The 15,205-nt window shown below is 49.4% G+C and overlaps 1 protein-coding gene and 1 long non-coding RNA gene across 3 annotated transcripts in view; both read right to left on the reverse strand.

The window, feature by feature from the left end:
- Positions 1–15,205, reverse strand: part of LOC311232096 (uncharacterized protein) — a 123,234-nt gene that overhangs the window by 19,464 nt on the left and 88,565 nt on the right. The window lies entirely within an intron of this gene.
- Positions 1–15,205, reverse strand: part of LOC311231506 — a 38,581-nt gene that overhangs the window by 4,540 nt on the left and 18,836 nt on the right. For both annotated transcript variants that reach the window (XR_014619878.1, XR_014619879.1), the window contains one exon: positions 4,837–4,886. This is a non-coding gene — a long non-coding RNA (uncharacterized lncRNA). The remainder of the gene's footprint in view (positions 1–4,836; positions 4,887–15,205) is intronic.

Here is a 15,205-nt window from a genome sequence, read left to right on the forward strand (position 1 = left end):
AATTAGACCCAGGCAACTACCGCCCTGTTTCTATTCTCACCTCCATCTCGAAAGTCATGGAAAAAATAGTCTACGAACAGGTCGAAAAGTACCTAGCGGAAAAAAATCTAATCTACGAATTCCAATCTGGCTTCAGAACATCCCACTCCACTGACACATGCCTTCTCTATTTGAATGACCACATCAAACAAGAGGTGGACGCAGGCAAATACTGCGGCATGGTCATGCTGGACCTACAAAAGGCCTTTGACACGGTCAATCACTCCATTCTGATTGACAAGCTAAAAGCAATTGGTTTTGATAGTCTATCAGTGAGCTGGATGCAATCCTACCTTGAGGGGAGGGAACAGATGGTGGAGGTAAACGGTACCCTATCCCCCCCCCTCACAGTGAGCTGTGGTGTTCCACAAGGAAGCATACTAGGACCGCTACTGTTCCTAATTTATGCAAATGACATGTCGTCAGCTTGTGACTGCAACTTGTTCCTGTTTGCGGACGACTCAGCCCTGCTGGTCTCTGACAAGAACAAGTTACAGGTTGAAAAAACCCTCAGCTCGGAACTAGGCAGAATCTGCATATGGCTCGCTGATAACAAACTATCATTACACATGGGCAAAACAGAGTCCATTCTCTTCGGTTCAAATAACAAACTCAGCAAGACCGACGGCTTCTCAGTTACAGTGGGTGACAATATTGTCACAAGGAAAGATGAAATTACCTACCTGGGTTCCATCCTAGAGGCTAATCTCTCCTGTGACAAAATGGCATCCAATGTAATAAAAAAAGTCAACCAACGAACTCGATTCTTGTACCGGATCTCCTCTCTGGTAAACAAGAATACCCTGAAGACTCTGGCAGGAGCACTCATTCAGGGGTACTACGACTATGCTTGCACCTCATGGTACCAAAGCACCTCAAAGGCGCTAAAAACAAAATTACAAACATCTCAAAACAAACTGGTCAGACTACTGCTTGACCTTACTCCTAGAACCCACCTCACCCCTGCCCACTTTGACAACCTAGGATGGCTTAGAGTAGATGACAGAGTACAGCAACTTGCAATGGGCCTGGTCTACAAGATACACTACACGACCAAGGTACCCATGTACATGGCAAAATACTTCCCAAAGGTCAGTGAATACCACGATCACAACACCAGAGGGAGCTCCACAAATCATGTTAAACCCAGATTCGGCTCAAATAAGGGACTAAACACGTTTCGCAATTATGCCACATCAATGTGGAACGCCCTACCCAAAGCTGTAAAGGAATGTGGATCACTACCCACTTTCAAAACCTCTCTCAAGAGACACCTACGGGAGACTGCAATTCAACACTGGCCCCTGTAAATATCCTAACCCAACCCCCTCCAATGTACAGTCATTTACCTAGTATGGTTTTGTCAATAGTCCAATGTACAATTTTGTTTGTTTGTACAGAGTCTCCCCCCCCTCAATGTACAGTTTTGCTTGCTTATACAGTGTGCCCCCCCCCCCCCCCCCAACCACCTCCAATGTAAATTACCCAGTATGGTTGTCAATATCCCAGTGTACCCAACCCCCCCCACCCAACCTCCTCCAATGTACAGTTTCTACGTCAAATGTATATACTCCCTTTTCTTGACTCCTTCTGTATCACAAACAGTACTGTATTTGCAAATCTGGTATGTCATAAATGTATAGATGTAGCAGTACTGACTATCTGTATGTCATGTATGTCATATATGTCCTGATGAATTGAAAATGGGGGACCCTGGTGGAAACAAGACGAAAGTCTTTCTCTGGTCTGCATCCCCTTAACAATTGTGTGTATTGAGCTGTACTGTATTGTACCCATTCTGCAATCTGTTAATAAAGTTTTCAATCAATCAATCAATCAATCGTGGTATCTGATTCAGAGAAGATTAGCCAGTCAGGAGTGTTAGCCTATGGCCTCAGTGAGCATATGGTTATATTGTACCCGCAAACGCACTAAAGCTCCCCACGCTCAAAGGGATTATGTAAAAACAAGGACAATGAAACACTATTCAAAAGACCACTTTATTGAATCACTGAGTGAGATAAATTGGATTGACATACTGAGCAGTAAAGACGAAGATGAGGCATGGAATCTCTTTAAAGAGACATTTCTATCAGTGCTGGATTTACTGGCTCCAATTAAACACATTGGGGTAAAGCAGAACACTGCCAAACTAAATTACTCAGGAGATATTGGAGTCCATCAGGAGTAGAGACAGAGCCCTTATCAGGTTCAAAAGAACAAATCACAACAAGACTATTACGATTATGTCAGACTAAGATAATAATTGGGAGCATTTGTGCGAGTGCAAATAATTGTTCTGGTGCGACCTCCTCCCCCCCTCCCCGAACGTCCCTTTCTCTGTACATTTGCTAGTTTGTACACTCAGTATGTGCCTTGTGAGTTGACAGTGACCATTCTAACCAATCAAACATGAGCTTGACGTTCTTACCTTTAATGCTGATTTTAGATTAGTTAAGATTAGCCTTCAATCACTCCCTTTCGTGGTCTGTCCGCCAGGCATGCGTTCTTCATGGGACGGGGGTGCACTACGTGCAAGCCCAGATAAGTACTCGCTATTTGCATATCAATAGCGCCGGTCGTCAGGTGTGTTAAATACGTTCTCAGATACATTCACACCTAACTTGTTGTGAATGACATGTGTTACATTCCATTCGTAGAGGCAATTAGGCACTGTCTGTAGTCTGTGCTCAAGCGAGGGGACATTAAATGCGCATTCGCGGGATCGCGCGCACGCGCCAGGAGCGCGCATGCACGTGGCGCCATTAGGTGCGTGCAATCCCAGTTGATTTCAATAACGCACCACTGCTGTCCGCCATGTGGCGGGTAACAAAATAGTAATGTAAAATAATTAAAACTGTGGTGTGTTTTGGTCTTACGACAGGCCTAATTTGTGGCTTGTTTACCGACGTCACATCCGCTACTCTTCTGTCCTGACTGCCCGTGGCGCCTGCTTGCACTGTAAGGAGCTAGCGTTGGCTGCTATAACGTTAAATGGGTTACAAATATGTGGAACTATGGAAGGAGTAAGCCGACCGCTAAAAATAAAACCCACCGCGGCAGCGAGAGCGAGACCACCTAACAAAAGAAAGTTTCGAGAGGAGTGGTAGTTTGGAGATAGCGGTGTTTCAAGAGACTGGCTACAGTATGACGCTGGGCTGTAGTGATGAGTTGTTCTGTGTGCCGCAAGTATGTCAAAAGGAAAAACAGAAACAACACGTTTGTCATCGGTAGTAAATCAATGAAGCTGGAATCCATTCGTGACCATGAACAGAGCCATTGTCACATTGGCTGCATCTCTGTATCCCGGATTAAATCGGCGCCTCTCCTCAAGAACCTCTGTGGCTATAGGCTAACAGCCATGTCAGAGCTACACTTTCTAACAACCTGCCCACTGTACCAAGATATTAGATACTTCCCATGAATTGCAAACACCCAAAGAGAGTTTGAAAACATGACAAATAACGGAAAACTCCCATACCTACTGGGTGGAGTACAGCAATGTGCAACTGTACAGAAAAGGACATCCAATGGAATACAACCACCATAAAGGCCGTCAATCATGCAAGTATTCCTGCACTACCTGTACTGTACTGATCTCTGTACATATACCTGACAAACAAGCACATACCTTTAAATACACTTGAAAGACTGCTGCTGTTTCTGAACGTTATATTAAGTTATCGGTACTTACTTACATGTACACATAGACGGGATGGGTCAAGTGCAGAGACTCAATCGCATCGGCGACTGAGAAAAAGACAATGCATGTGTGTGTGTGTGTGTGTATCCCAGTGTGTGTGTGCCGCTCCCATTGCATGTCCAGTTCGTTGCATGCCGAATAAAGACCCCTAAAGAGGTCCTGCATTATTATTATTATTATTATTATTATTATTATTATTATTATTATTATTATTATTATTATTATTATATATCGTTATATGTGTCATATGTACAGTATATGTGTGTTATCTTTTGAGTTAGTCTTTACATTTGATATATATATGTGACACAAAAATGTGTTTTTTCTTGGGCCGGTAAGAAATATACTTGGCGGGTAGATTTTCCCCATCTACCACTGGCCGGTGAGTCAAAAAGTTAATTCCAGGCCCTGATTACATATAATTTTATATTGTTGGTGCTCCTTACATTTTGGTGGGTGGTCCTAAATCTTTGCTGGTGCTCCTAAATTTTAGCTGGTGCTCCAAACCTTTTGAAGTTGGGAGCACCAGTGCTACCAAGTAAAAAAGTTAATTTCGAGCCCTGTATGATACTTTTTCCTAATAAAATCGAATAAAATAAAAAATTCAAAAACATAACCACACTATTAACTTAAATTAACCATAACCTTTACACTAATTTTCTATCTTAAGCATAACCGTTAAAGGTTCAAATGAATCTTCATCATAGTATTGCTGTGTTTGTATCAGCGTGGGTGTCTAGTGGTGAGAGAACTCGCCCGTGATCATAATCATTGTTTGTTCGACTCCTGGTCGAGTTGTTTGTTATGGACTTTCGCCGATACTTATTTTATTACTTGTGGTTATAACATAATGTACATGTACCTTTTTTCCTGTGGTAAATTAGTACTTTATTTACGTTTTCTGATGAGAACGTGTTGCTATTTTCGCGGTGAGCAATCAGTCATCTCAAACAAGCCTATTATCAAGCACTAGCGCAGCAACATGCCACCAAAATGATCATGTGTGTAGCTGCTCTTTATACGGTCCACCATTGTTCTGTCAAAACAATAAAAAATGTTGATGAGTAAAATGATCAAACATGTCAAATCCTTACATTTCTTCAGCAGCTGTGGGTTGATCCAGTGCTCCTCATCATGGTCCAAACTGTGGAGAGAGAAGAACAGATGTTGAACCAGGGACCTTCAGCGTGGCTATGAAAGTAACTAGATTAATAATATTGCTCAAAGTAATAATTCCCCATGCATAACAGTATGTGCACTGCACTAACTTGAGTTTCTCCAGTGTACAATTCGGGTCGTTCAGTCTATCGGAGAGCAGCTTTGTTCCCAAGTCTCCTGGGTGATTGAAGCTCAGGTCCAGCTCTATCAGGTGGGAGGGGTTGGAGCCCAGAGCTGAGGCCAGAGAAGCACAGCCTTCCTCACGCATATTCTTTACACATATGTTGGATTATGAATATGTCTTTATAGCTACAAATGAATGACTAATTCGGTCAGAAAGCAGTAACACAACAGTTGCAATGTTGTGTTACTGCTTCTCGGCATAAGCCCCATAATAAAACAGTCTCTGGTTTGCTCCAGCGGACGCGAGAGCTCAGCGATGCCGCTCGCGTGAGCATATTCTCCCCGCTGGTGATCGCAGCACGGAGGGTCGCGGACCAGCCTGGCAGCATAGCTATAAAGACATATTCATAATCCAACATTATGTGTAAAGAAACAACATATTCCGATTGGAAGGACTCCCATCTCCTCCTTCCTGCTCGCGTCACACAGGGCTGAGCTGTGCCGAGGTGCCGCCCCCCTCGCACGGCTTTGCTCTCACTCGAGTGAGGAGGAGCGGAAGACCGCTGGTTCTCCAACATACAGCGGTGTGCTCTTCAGAATGTACCGGGAGAAACGTTTACTGTACCCCGCAGACATAATAAGCATATAAGCAGTGCTTACTAACGTTATTAGTTACGCTATTTCTGACCGAATTAGTCATTCATTTGTCTAGCACAGTCTCTAACAGTAAGAAGCATTTTGGATAAAAGTATTCTGTACTTCTGTATGACAACAATGTATGCCTTTCAAATGTTAAATGATTAAATGATACACACTGAAATCTACGCTCTCTCATCCTGCTTTCGCCAACGCAACAATATTATTAAACAGCAGCGATGTGAAAGCCGAAGTGAACTCCAGCAGCAGCGCGCTTGCCACTGCGGCTGCCGCGGGGGCGTGCCACGGCGTGTCACGTGGCCGTCGCGGCCAATCAGGCCAACCCCAGAAATCAAATCCGTTGCGGAAGTGATACACGCCTCCCGGCCACTGCCACCAAGCCTCTTCAACTCATTCAAAATGCAGCGGCCCGCCTGATCTCAAACCTACCGAAGTCGGCCCATGTCACCCCACTTCTTAGGGACCTGCACTGGCTCCCCATTGCTGCACGTATCCGCTTCAAGGCCCTCGACCTAGCATACCGTGCGGCAAAGGGAACCGCTCCCGCCTGCCTCCGGTCAATGGTCTCTAACTACACACCCTCAAGACCCCTACGCTCTGCATCTTCTGGCCGCCTCAGACCTACTCCTATCCAAGCTCCCGGAAGGTCATCAAAGAGAAGCCGCCTATTCTCAGTCCTTGCCCCACAATGGTGGAATGAACTACCCATCCCAGTTAGGACAGCCGAATCCCGTCCAACCTTTTGCCGTCAACTAAAGACTCACTTCTTCAACCATTATCTGAAATGATAAAAAAAGAAAATCTAACCGTGACTAACCTTACTGTCATGCACTTGTCCTAATAAACTAACCTACACTGTAACACGCAACACTTTGATAAACATTGTTACTCAGCTGATAGAGTTGTACCTTTCTTGCTGTCTTGTCGTACAGAACTTGTAAGTCGCTTTGGATAAAAGCGTCAGCTAAATGACTAAATGTAACCAATGTGACAGGCGTTGCTTGGACAGCGCCTTACCCGTGTTGAGGTCACCGTAACAGACAAGCAGTTGACTGGTAGCCCTGAGGTCCTGTGTGTGCCAGCGGACGGACAGTCCCCCCAGGACCAGTTGGAGGTCCCAGCTTGGGGACAGAGCGCGTTCAACAGGCTTGAGGCACCCAGCAAGAACAGTCTCACGAGAGGGTGGCTGAACAGCGTTCTGCCCTCAAAGCCCACATGACAAGAAGATATAGCCGCGGTATACACCTTCACTGTCGAGGCCGACAGCCTATCCAGGATAGACTGGAGGATGGACAGAACAGAGTTCAGGGGACATGCTACCGGGTCCAGGCTCTCAGTCTCACACCACTCCTGAAACATATGCCACTTCCCTGCGTAAACCGCGATAGTGGACGGAGCGCACACGTTCTGGATGGTGTTAATCACAGTAGTGTTAAGACGCATCCCCTCTAAATGTAACCTCTCAGCAGCCAAGCCATTAGAGGCTGCCCCAGGACAGGCGGCCGAAACAACGTGCTGCGTGCCTGAGAGAGCGCCCCTGGCGACCAGGGGACAGGCCACGGCGGGGCCACCAGGAGTTGAATCAAGGCCGGGAACCACACGGCTGACCCCCTGTCCGGCGCAACCAGGATCAAAGTCTTGCACTCCTGACGTACCCGCTCCAACAGCTGGGCTATCAGATAGATAGCATCCACTCCCAGAGGGGGGTTGTCCTTCCGACTGACTGAGAACCACAGGGGGCACTGGTAGGACTGACTGCTCGCAAACAGGTCCACCACGGCCTCCCTGAATTGGCTCCAGATCTGTCTGACTATGCCTCGATGTAGTCCCCACTCGTCTGGGTGGGGACCTCCCTATGACATAAAATCTGCACCCACATTCTCCTTGCCGGGGATGTGGAGAGCCCTCAGGCTGCGCAGATTGCGAGAGCGCACTCCCTCCTGTCTGTTGATATATGACGCTGATGTCGTGCTGTCCATCCTGATTAGAACGTGCTCGCCCACCACATGAGGGCGGAGCCGTTTGAGGACTAAAAGCACTGCCTTCAATTCCAACACATTGATATGTAGGGCAGACTGAGCAGGCCAGCTGCCTCCTACCGCCTTGGTCAGACATGTCCCCCACCCATCCTGTGAGGGAGGCGTCGGAGAAGACTGTCACGTGCGATGTCCTGCTAGACACTGAGATGGCGGCGGTCTACTCCCCGGGGGGAGCCGAGGCCATCTAATTCGCCCGGTCCCACAGCCGCCCGGGTCTGTCGGGACCGTGAGAGCCTGTCTCTCTGTTTCCAGGTTGTCACAAGGCCACTGGTCGGGGGTCTCGCAGCAGCCGCTGATGAGACAATACTCGCACCTCTGGTCGTGCGGTGTGGGGCGGCGTCCATCCACGGAGAGGGCGGCCCTGAGGAGGGGAATTCCCCCCTCCTCCTCCACGGGGGACTGCTCCAACCACAGATATCTGTGCATAAATGTTGAAAGCGTCATCCCCCTCCCTGAGGTTATAGCTTGCGGCTGCGTTAAAAGCTGTATAACCTCAAAACCCTGAGTGAGGGTCTTGGCGTCGACCGGCCCCAAGACCCCACCGCCTGACACCATTTTTATACAGAAAAGCAGCTAACTGAGCAATGTTATTTGTTGGCGCTAGATTCTGTACTGCGGCGATATAAGCTTCATCAGCCCACTCAGCCATCTGCCGGGCCGACTCGCCCCTCGGCGTCGGCTTCCGGTCGGGGTGCCACTCTACCATGTCTGGGCAAAACGTGCGACGTTCACCAGTCCACTGCGGGAATCTGAAGAAAGTCCAGCGTAGGGCCGAAATCCCATCCGGACGCGCTGGGGAAAACCCGGGGGCTGGGGGAATTCCGGCGGTAGTCCAACGTTCTTTAATTTCTCTTTCCTCTTCATAATGTTTCCACTGACTGTCACGTGCGATGTCCTGCTGCCCATGGGGACCCTGCCGGTGAGGGCCCCCGCCCCCCAGTGGTCGAGGTTCCCCAGCACTGAAGCAGGGACTTTCAGCCGCTTCCACTTGCCTCTCACAGGGTCTATTTTCATACTGAAAAACCACCCCTGTATCCTCCTCATAAAGAGCCCAGCAGGACCACAGAGTGAGCAGATGCCATCAGGCCGAGCAGGCGCATCACGAACCATGCCGTAACTGTCCTGCCAGGAGGGAACCCCCTGAGCGCACCGAGAATATCCTCTCGACGCCGCTCTGAGAGGGTTGCCCTCATAGACCTTGAGCTTAGAATCAAGCCCAAGTACTCCACCTGTTGGCTGGGAAGAGGAGTACTCTTCTCCCAGTTCACAGCAAAACCGAGGCTGGTGAGGTGTTCGACCACCTGCCTGGTGTGAGACCTGGCGACCTCCTCCGACCGGCTGAGGACCAGAATGTCGTCCAGGTAGAATAGAATTTGTATTCCCTGACGACGCAGAGGTCCCAGCACGGTCTCCAAGCACTTGGTGAAAGTGCGAGGGGCCAGAGAGTAGCTGAATGGCAGTCTCTGGTACTCATACGCTATTCCCTGAAACAGGAAGCGCAGGTATTTCCTGTGAGGAGGGAAGATCGGAATGTGAAAATACGCATCCTTGAGGTCTATGGAGGTGAACCAGTCTCCCACTCTGACAGCGCATAACAGGTGTTTGACGGTCAACATTCTAAACCTTTTCACCGCAATCAAGCGATTGAGCGTGGACAGGTCCAGTATGGGTTTGATACCCCCGTTTTCTTGGGCACCAGAAAATATCGGGAGTAAACACCACTCATTGTGTCCTCCCATGGGACCGCAACGATGGCCTGCTTCGCCAACAGAGATTGAATCTCGTCGGCCAGGGCTGTCGCTGCCGTGGACTCTGATAATAGTGTTTCAGAACCCAAAAAACGGAGGGTGGGGGTGTGCAAATTGCAACACGAGCCCCGCTCTCAACGTTCTCTCCATCCACACAGACACGTGGCACTTCTGTAGCCACACGTGGTGAAAATCGCCAAGCGGCCTCGCAGCCAACTGGCGCTGGTCCGCTAAGAAGCGTAGATAGGTAACCCGGTCCCTCCCGCTATGCATTGCGAACCCTGACCCTGCCAACGAGGCTGGGGTCGGGGCAATTGCACCCAAAAGGGGGGACCCCGACAGAAAGGGGTGGTCTGAAACGGGGGGGGGACGGCAGTCATCACTCCTGGTGAATGAGGCGGCTCCCCCGCTGAGCATTGTCCCATTTTAGCCAAGCGATTAGCCCGCTGGGGATGGCCTGCTCTGCGGCTGGACATGCATAATGTGTGGTCTTCACATTGTCTAGGGTGAAAGCTCCCCACACACCGTGCGCTTGAGAGAGGGCCCGCGATGACCAAGGAACAGGCCACGACGGGGCTACCAAGAGCTGGATCAGGACCGGGAACCACACAGCTGCACCCCAGTCCGGCGCAATCAGGATCAAGGTCCTGCGCTCCTCAACGTACCCGCCCCAACAACTGACCTAACAGATGTATGGGGGAAAGAATCCCAGGCGGCCACGGCATCGGTCCCAGACCTGCCTGACTATGTCCGGACGTAATCCCCACTAGTCAGGGTGAGGACCGCCCGCGACATCACACCTGTACCCACATTCACCCTGCCGGGGATGTGGAGAGCCCTCAGGATGCGCAGATGGAGAACGCCCATAGCCAGCCGCCCGGTGCAGACGGGGGGAGCGTACTCCTCCCCGTCTGTCGATATACGACGCTGACGTCGTATTGTCCGTCCTGATCAAACACCGTTTGAGGACCAGAAGGACCGCCTTCAATACCAACACATTGAACGTAGCGCAGACCGGGCAGCATGGTCTTGCCAGCTGCCCCCTACTGTGTTGGCCCGACGCGTCCCCAGTGAGGGAGGCGTCGGTGAAAACCGTGACGTGTGACAGCCTACTGCCCATGGGGACCCCCCTGGTGAGGGCCCCAGGCCCTCCCCAGAGGGCGAGGTCCCCCAGTACTGACACGGGAACCTTAGCCGCTTCCACTTGCCTCTCACCGGGTCTATTTCCATACTGGAAAAACCACCTCCGTATCCTCCTCATGAGGTGAAGAGGAGGCCAAGAGGGACCACGGAATGAGCAGATGCCATCATACCGAGCAGGCGTATCACGGACAGCGCCGTAACCGTCCTAGGACGGAACCTCCCGAGCGTGTCGATCTGAGAGGGATGCCCATAGTACTCCACCCGTTGACTGGGAAGAGGAGTACTCTACTTCCAGTCTACAGCAAACCCCAGGCTGGTGAGGAATTCCACCACCTGCCTGGTATGAGACCTGACAATCCACCTTGACCGCCAAGGACCAGAACGTCGTCAGGGCAGAATACACTTCGTAACCCCTGACGACGCAGAGGCCCCCACTTGGTGAAGATGCAGGGAGCTAGAGAAAAACCGAACGGCAGCCTCTGGTACTCATACGCTAAACCCTGCAAAGGAAACGTAGGTAAGCCCTAGGATGGGAGATGCGAATACGCATACTACAGGTCTATGGAGGAGAACCAGGCCCCCACCTGACAGTGTTCAACTGACATCATACTAGGTGACAAAAGCTCCCCCACTGAACACCCCTCAGAACAGGCTGAGGAGTTGTTCTGCAGCTGGACATGCAAGGTGTGAGGCCCCCATGGGTTCCTACACACCGTAGCCCTGCAGTGATATTACTACCACCCAAATCATGCACCAACGTGGCACCAACGTGATACCCGGCCGGGCGAAGGCGAGGTCGGGGAAGCCTGCACTGTTTGCCTCAAAAAAGGTCTCGAGCCCCCCTGCTGACAACACTTGTAGTTGACAGACGTAACACCAGGCTCAACCAAACACAGCTTATGGTATGGGAGCCACTTGACAGCACAACATTCTCATGGAGAGACCCAGGCTCAGCCATCAACTGGGTGTCAGCCCCTGTCCCCATGAGAAGCGAAATGTGGGGCCGCATGCGCTTCATTGAAGGCCTGCGGCCCGCAGCCAAAGGAAAACAAATCAGAGCCCCTTTTCCGCTGGTGTTGGGGGAGGGAGTGATCGGAGAGCGGGCTGCACACGGCAGGATGGCGACGGTTTCTCAGGCCGTGCTCATCCAATGTGGCCGATCCCTCGGCCGCCAAGGCTGTCAGCCTTGTGGACACCTGTTGACTTAACGCCCAGGGTACCTCCGGTGGGGGAAACATGGCCGCCGGTTGAGGGCCTCGCCACAGCCGCTGGCGAGGCCGTGCTCTCACCTTTGGCTGCGCGGCGTGAGGCGGTGTGGGGCCTAGGTCCAATACCGCCCGCGCTCCAGCGGAAGACCAAAGATCCTCTGCGGAGAGGGGAGCCGTGAGGAGGGAAACATTCTTTTTAACTTCTCACCCCCTCAAAGGGAGACCAATCCAACCAAGATGTCTGTAAACAAACATTGACAGCATCCTAGCCCTCCCTGCGGTTATAGCTTGCGGCTAGGTCAAAGCTAATAACGTCAACAACCTCACGCGATGTTTCGACGTTGGCTGGCCCTCATGGCCCCGCCACCAGACACCATTTTTGACAGAAATAAACAGCAATGCGAACAAAGTTACTAACCGCTGCTAATTCTATACCGTGGCGGTACAGGCTTAACAGCCCACCAGCCATCCGCCGGGCCGACCCACCTCATGGCGTCGGCCGGGCGGGGCACTGTTTCAACATGCCAGAGGAAAAAGACTGATGCCACCTGCTTCATAAACACGGAGCAGAGCACCAGTGGTGGTTGCAACCAGCAACCTCCACTGTGGTGTGCACCCATGAAGGGGTTAATGAATAAATGAACTAAAAACACCACCAATACACTGTAGAATGGGCTAGCCCATACACACAACGTTAAGGGGATGCGGACCAGAGAAAACCAGTCCCGCATACCATTCATAATATTCACAAAAAGCACACCAGCCCTAGACCTCAGCCCATTCACCCATGAAAAAAATAAACAAATCCCTGCAATACTCCCAACAGTAGACACCGATTGACCGTCAGCATGAATGGTTAAGAGGAGGGAAGACCTTTTAAAAAGACATCTCTCAGCGGTAGGGATGGGTATCGTTAGGATTTTATCGATACTACTACTCTTATCGATACTGCTTAACGGTTCGGTACTTTATCGATACTCTTATCGGTTCTTTTTGATTTAGCAAAAAAATTATTAAGAACAGAATCGACATTGCTTTATTATTCTTTTATATAACTATATTACTGCACATGGCTACTTTTTTATCAATTAATACAAGCAGTCAGATAAATTAACTATTTTGTGACTTTCTATTTTATTTAGTAGTAGTGGTCCTGAGTTAAGCTGGTCCACCCATCCGATGTAAAGGCTAACTTTGGCACATCTTTAAGCTATGTGATAACATTGGCCTTTTCAACATTATACCAGGCAGGAATCAGTGTGTTACTGAGGACATTCCTGCAGGGAGGGGTATATTTGCAGTTGAGAGTATTAGTCATCTCCCTACAGTAAAGATTAGAAATGATTGAATTATTGTAAATTTGTGTGGAGTGGTGGGAATAGCTGCTTCAATAATAACTTATAACAACAACAACAACAACAACAACAACAACAACAACAACAACAACAACAACAACAACAGACAAGTTAGACAACTATGTATAAAAAAAACGATATACACTGAATGATTAGTTGTTACCTAAAGCCCTTGGACTCCACTGTAGAGAATGGGTGCAGGCCTTTGACAACAAACTTTGTCACAGCCCTGTGACACTCGTTCACCCTATCCTCTGTCATCATTCCTCTAGCTGCTAGGGAGAAAGGACTTTGGGTGGTGGAGGTAGAGGGAGGATGTGTGGTGGGCTCACTGGCCTGGGACACATTGGTGGCTGACGCCTCAGCTTGACGATCTATAAAACGTTTTTAGATTGTAGTATTTGTAGCTAAACAATTATTTTGTTTATTAGCCTATTTGTAATAATTCGTTATTAGCCTAGGAAACTCCGTATCTTGGCTTACCGGCTGCAGTGGACGTGGATGCAGATGGAACAGTGCGCGCAAGGCAGTCAAATACGGCGCATTTCTGCACACTAATATCGTGTTTTGCCAACACATGTTTTGATAGATTGCTCGTATTGCCACCCTTACTGGCAAATGTTTTGTTGCACTTGTGGCAACGTGCGTTGTCGGCATTGACCCTTGTAAAGTATATCCATACTTTAGAACGCTTCGCTCACGACTCAGTGCATGCAGAGGCAGAGCCGTCTGTGTGCAGCGCGCTTCAGCACGGGCGTCGGGGACAGCACTAAGGAGGAACGCTAAGGAGTACCCGTATGTATAATAAGAAGTACCCGTATGTGTAGCGACTCGCGAGGGGTGTGTGTGTGTAATAATGACTCGCTGCGGCTCGCTTCTCGTGCAGAGACAGAGAAAGGAGAGATAGTTCGCAACTTTTAAATAATAATAATAATAATTTCTCTAGAGTATCGATAGCAGTACCGATGACGTTGGAGCTTATAAATACTCCGGTATTTTCTAATATAGTAGCGGTTCCCGTTTAAAACCGGGGTCCGGGGGTCATCCCTACTCAGCGGGGAATCAAAATAGAAACAGTAACCCAGCAAATAGCATAGCGTTAGCCGCGTGCTCCAGGATAACCGGGAAAACAACAACGTTTACCCAGATATCCTGCCCCTTGCGCCAATACACAACTCGGTTGTCTCCCGGGACAACTCGAGCAGCATCACCAACGCCAGCATTGTTATGCCTAGTGGCGCAGATCCTACCTGGACGCGAGTTAGCCCGATAGCTACACATCGCGTGACGTCCCTCTGTCTGCTGTCAACAAGACGAGGAAACCCCAGTACAGGCCCGACGCAGAGATGCATCGAGATGCATCCAGCTGCAGGACCGCAGAACCCATACGAGCGCCGTTGGAACATGCCGAGAAGATTCCAGGGGCTGGCAAATCTCCGGCATTGTTCAATTTCTCTTTACACTTCATAAATGCTAGTTACACAGGGTGCATTGCAACCGCCATGATGGAAAACGAAAAAGAGGAAGGGCGAGTGTGACCACGCCTGGTGACTTATAGGGAGGTCACTGGGGCGGGGCCTGGTCAAGTGCAAGGGTGTTTTGTTTTCGTTCATGTAGTACAGTAGGTACTGGAGATGAGGTATATCTCGATAGGCAAAAGAGCGAGACAAGATTCGCCAGTACGACTATATAACTACCTCTTTACCAGGTTATAAACCTACCTGTTTACCAGGTTATAAACCTGCCTCTTTACCAGGTTATAAACCTACCCGTTTACCAGGTTAATAACCTACATGTTTACCAGGTTAATAACCTACCTGTTTACCAGGTTATAAACCTACCTGTTTACCAGGTTAAAAACCTACATGTTTACCAGGTTAATAACCTACCTGTTTACCAGGTTATAAACCTACCTGTTTACCAGGTTAAAAACCTACCCGTTTACCAGGTTAATAACCTACCTGTTTACCAGGTTATAAACCTGCCTCTTTACCAGGTTATAAACCTACCCGTTTACCAGGTTAATAACCTA

This window comes from Notolepis coatsorum (genome assembly GCF_963971535.1).
Source record: "Notolepis coatsorum genome assembly, chromosome: 7".
Classification (NCBI taxonomy): Eukaryota; Metazoa; Chordata; class Actinopteri; order Aulopiformes; family Paralepididae; genus Notolepis; species Notolepis coatsorum.